Source organism: Crocuta crocuta, unplaced genomic scaffold (assembly GCF_008692635.1).
Source record: "Crocuta crocuta isolate KB4526 unplaced genomic scaffold, BGI_CrCroc_1.0 scaffold275, whole genome shotgun sequence".
Classification (NCBI taxonomy): Eukaryota; Metazoa; Chordata; class Mammalia; order Carnivora; family Hyaenidae; genus Crocuta; species Crocuta crocuta.
This window is the reverse complement of record NW_027530497.1, coordinates 1,479,836-1,485,224: the sequence shown is the minus strand read 5'-3', so window position 1 is coordinate 1,485,224 and position 5,389 is coordinate 1,479,836.

The window sequence follows — 5,389 nt, the reverse complement described above, 5'->3', positions numbered from 1 at the left end:
GTGGGCAATTGCGGTCCGCCGCCGCCCTCCAGCTGTGCGGCTCCCGGAGGGCGGGCCCCTGGTGGCTTTGCGTGGCACCCGGTTCTGAGCCGCCTGCTGCGCATCCAGTCCTGCACGTTCAGGAAGTCGCACCTAAGCCTCACGGCCACCTTAGGAGATGTTATCGCCCCGTCTTATGGAGGAGGAAGCTGAGGGTTGCTAAGTCTAAGGATTTACCCCTCTGTGGGTATAATCAGGCAAATCACAAGTGAGTTCTATTTTAAAATAAATGAATGAAGAGAACTCGACGTCGGTACTCCTCAGGGAAATGCAAATGAAAGCCACAACGGGATCTCGCTTTTCCTATAATAGATGGCAAAAAGGTTTCCCCGGGATGCATTTCCATGAATTCTCTAGTCAGTATCTGTCCATATCGGAATGCTAATTCTTCTTCATGCGGCAATTCTACTTCCGGGATCTCTTCTACAGAAATAATCGCACAGGTATATTAACCTCAGTGGGAAAGGCAGGTAAAGAGATTCTTTTTTGCTGTGGGAGCCTGGGGTTCACTGGGGCACTTGCTAATTTTGATAATGGGGCCCTCCAACCTTTTCTCTGTAATCACTGCCCTCAGGCACCTTCATAGGGGGAAGCTTCCTAGTGTAAGTACCTTTTACCTGCAGCAGAATGGGTGTGTGTGTGTGTGTGTGTGTGTGTGTGTGTGCGCGCGCTTAAAATACGCTTTCTTTGGGGACCTTTTTGAAGATTTAAAAGCATCTGACTTCGCTCAGGTNGTAAGTACCTTTTACCTGCAGCAGAATGGGTGTGTGTGTGTGTGTGTGTGTGTGTGTGTGTGTGTGCGCGCGCGCTTAAAATACGCTTTCTTTGGGGACCTTTTTGAATATTTAAAAGCATCTGACTTCGCTCAGGCCATGATCTCACAGTTCTCCAGTTCTAGCCTCTCATCGGGCTCTTTGCTGTCAGCAAAGATTGTCCTTCTCAATCTGCACAGCCAATCGCACTGACCTTCTTCCTGTCCCATGAGTGCACCCAGCTGTCTTCCCCATCAGACAGCCTTGCACTTGCCACGAGTCCTCTCACTCCCAGCACTTCCGACTTTTGGGTCGCAGGGAGTTCTGCTCTGACCCGACCAGCGGTGCTTTGGGCTCTGTCAGTCTGAATCCTTGTCTTTCTTCTTTTTATCATGTTTCTAATCTTAAGAGCTAGACTGCTGGCGTTCACATCGTAGCTCAATCACTCACTCTAGCTTGTGACTTTTCTGTGCCTCTGTTTTCTCATCTATAAAATGGGGATAGTAATAGTGCCTGTCCTCACAGGGCTGTTACGGGCATTAGTTATCTTCTGTAAAATAGTTAGTGCAAGTTACTGTATTGCTTTATCACCTGTCTCTTTTTCCTGATAGGGAAGCTCCCTGGGATCTTGCCTGACCCTTCACTGTGGGAAAAACAGCCCCCAGAATGGTGTTTGACACTCATAAGGCCCTGTTTCTCCAGGGAATTGTACACTGCAGTGAGCATAGTGCCCACTGCATTCTTCTGCCTGTGTGTCAGAATGGCCTGAGGGGTAGTGCCATCACCAGATGGGGCCCCTAGATGCGATCCGCACATCAGCTCTGTGTCTTTGCAGCCCCCACGTGATTTTGATGCAGCCCCACCGTGGACGGGGCTGTGGGAACCGCTGGGTTAGATCACCTGAAAGTTTCCCCCAACTCTGCATCATATGACCCTACGGTAGAAGTTTCACTAAAAAAAACACTTTTTTAAAATGTTGATTTATATTTGAGAGAGAGCTGGGAAGGAGCAGAGAGAGAGACACAGAATCCAAAGCAGGCTTCCTGCTATCAGCACAAAGCCTAACGTGGGGCACAAATCCACAAACCGCAAGATCACGACCTGAGCTTAAGTCAGACACTCAACTGGCTAGGCCCCCGGGGCACCCCAGAAGTTCTATTTTAAAGTGAATTATTGGGGCGTCTGAGTAGCTTAGTCAGTTGGCTGTCTGACTTGATTTCGGCTCAGGTCATGATCCCAGGGTCGTGGGATGGAGCCCCATGTGGGCTCTGCAGCTGAGTATGGAGGCTACTTAACATATTCTCTTTCTCTCTCTCTCTTCTGTCTGCTCCCCTCCCCTGCTCTCTCTCAAATAATAATAATAATAATAATAGTAATAAAGTGAATTCTTAACACAGGACATGTTCATGGGTAAAATTTCAAATAGGAAAAAGGATATGGAGTAAAATATGTCTCTACCTTGAACCCGAGTCCACCCTTCCAGGGTCCCCCTTGATTTCAGTGTTTTGTGGGTACTCCCAGAAATCTCCGAGACCTACACAGGCACATACACAGGTACCCTCTTTCGTCACAAATGAGAGATGATCTACACTTGCTTTCCTTGCTTACTGGTCCAGAATGATCATGCTGCATCTGAACATACAGCTGCTTGTGTTCTCTATATGGCTATACCATGAGGCCAGTTGATAGACATCTAGATTTCTCCCAGGGTTTTACCATAAATATCATAAATAATAATGCTGTATATAGACCTGTACATAGTCATTGAGTATCTGTGTGACTTTATGCATTGGNCGTTTTTTTTTTTTTTTTTTTTTGAGAGAGAGAGAGAGAAAAAGAGTGCATGCTCATGACCTGGGGAGGGGCAGAGGGAAAAGGAGAGAGAGAATCTTAAGCAGGCTCCATGCTCAGCTCGGAGCCCAATGCGGGCCTCCATCTCATAACTGTGAGATCATGACCTGAGCTGAAATCAAGAGTCAGACTCTTAACCAACTAAGCCACCCAGGTGCCCCTGTAAGTGCATTTTTACCAACCAGAAAGGCTATACTAATTTATTTTATTTTATTTATTTTTTTACTGTTTACTTATTCTTGAAAGATAGAGAAGAGAGAGAGCACAAGCAGGAAAGGGGCAGAGAGAGACACAGAATCAGAAGCAGGCTCCAGGCTCTGAGCTGTCAGCACAGAGCCCAACGTGGGGCTCCAACCCATGACCGCGAGATCATGACCTGAGCCGAAGTCAGACACCCAAATGACTGAGCCACCCAAGGCTGTACTAATTTAAAGTCCTAAACCAAGGGATGACAGTTGGCTTCTCTGCTTTTCTAATAATACAGTATCAACTTTTTAATTTCTCCTAACCTAATAGTATAAAACGACATCTCAGTGGTTTATTTGATTATGAAGTTCCGCATCTTTCCATATTTTTAAAAGTCACACGTATTCCTTTTTCTGTGAACTTTCCTCGTCCTTGCCCATTGTTCTGCTCCCTTCCCCCCACTGCCCTTTACTGCGAAGCTTCTCAACAGTTGTCTACACTCAGAGCTTCTGTTTCTTCTGTCTCATTCTCTCTTGCCAGCCCTCTTCCTCCACCCTCACCCCAATCCGGGCTCCTTGCAAGTCATCAGCAACCGTGGTGCATCCAGCGGTAATCCTCAGGGCTCTCGCTTCCTGGCCCAGAAGCAGCCTGTGACCCCACTGATCCCATGATGGTTCTCTCCTCCCTGACACCTCTCTTCATCTGGTTTCCAGAACACCACACTCCCCTCATTTTCCTCCCACCACACGGCTCCTCCTCATCTCCCTGACTTCTCAACCTTGACCTGCCCCACACCCCAGTCCCTGGACCACTTCCACACCGTAGCTATGGCGTCAAGTGTCCTGGTTGTCAGTACCCTCCACAGGCTGTTAAGTGCCAAGTTTCTATCTCCAGCTGGCCCTGATCTCTCCCCTGTGTGGCCAACTGCCTCCTCAAATCTGCACTTGGATGTCCTAGAGGCATTTCTAACTTAACAACATCACCAGTTCCAAACTGATCTTCCCTCCAAACCCATTTCAACTGTCATCCCCTCCAACTCAAAGAAAAGCAGCTCACCTTTCCATTTTGCACAAGCCCAAAACGTGGTGCCATCTTGACGCCTCTCTTTCTCTCATGTCTACCCCCCGGCCCCAGCCAATCTGTTAAGAAATTCCATTGGCTGTCCCTTCAAATACATCTCAAAGCCAACCAGTTACCATTTCCACAGCTGAAGCTCTGGTACCATTAGCCAGCCCCTCCTGCCTGGATTACCCTCATCCACTTCTCTGCCTCTGTCTGCCTTTGTGCCTCTCCATCTTTTTGTAACCCAGTGGCCAAAGTCTTTCTTTAAAGCTAGAAGGGGAAAATGGGATGGGCATTGAGGAAGGAACTTATCGGGATGAGCACTGAGTGTTGTATGTAAGCCAATTTGACAAATTATATTCACAAAAAAATAAAACACTAAAGCTAGAAATTGGCTTACGTCATCCCTTTGCTCATTACTTGTGAGTGGCTCCCATGTTGTGTGAAAGACCAGGAGCCTTTGCAACCCACTCACCCATGTGTAGACAATAATGTTGGACCCTGTGACTTCCCTGACCTCATTCTGCTGCCCTATGGCCTCCCGGGCCTGACCCTTCAGGGTCTTTCCTGGTCATTTGGCCCCACTTCTCACCGTGAGAAGATCTTTCTTCCCTTCAGGGCTTTGCTCAAATATCACCTTCACAGTGAGACCTGCGCTGACGAACCACTTAACCTATGCCCCTCAGCACAACTATCTCGTCCTCCACACCTGCTCGACTTTTCTCCACACCACTCATGACTTCCCAGCGTATTATATACTTTGCTGATTTACTTTATTGTCATTTTCCCAATAAGTATTGAATCTCCTTGTCTTAATATTATTTTTATATATTTATTTATCTGTTTATTTTTTGTGATATTCCCAGCACTTAGTATTGTGCCAGGCACCTAAGTGTTAAACAGATATTTGCTACAAGAGCAAATGATGGAATTAAAAAGTAATTTTTCTCCTGCACATGTATAAGGACTCTCCTTGGTGTATAAGGGACTCAGATGCTTTTGTCATTTGTATTGTCAATGTTGTCCCAGTTTGTCCTTGACCTTCTGATTTTGCTTATGATAATTTTTCCACACAGAAATTTTGATTATCATTAGGCAATATTTTAATTTTTATTATTAAAAATTTTTTTAAATCTTTATTATTTTTGACAGAGAGAGAGACAGAGTGTGAGCACAGGAAGGGCAGAGAGAGAGGAAAATACAGAATCCAAACCAGGCTCCAGGGTCCAAGCTGTCAGCACAGAGACTGACCCCAGGAACCGCAAGATCATGACATGAGCTGAAGTCGGATGCTTAACTGACTGACCCACCCAGGCGTCCCTGATTTTTTAAATTTATAGTTTCCAGGCTTTATGTCATACTTAAAGAAGCTCCCTTTCATATGTGTGCATATATATTTATTGTGATAAAATATACACATGACATAATATTTACTCTCTCACCCATTTTTAAGTGTACATTTCAGTAGCATTAAGTACATTCACATTGTTGTGCAACCA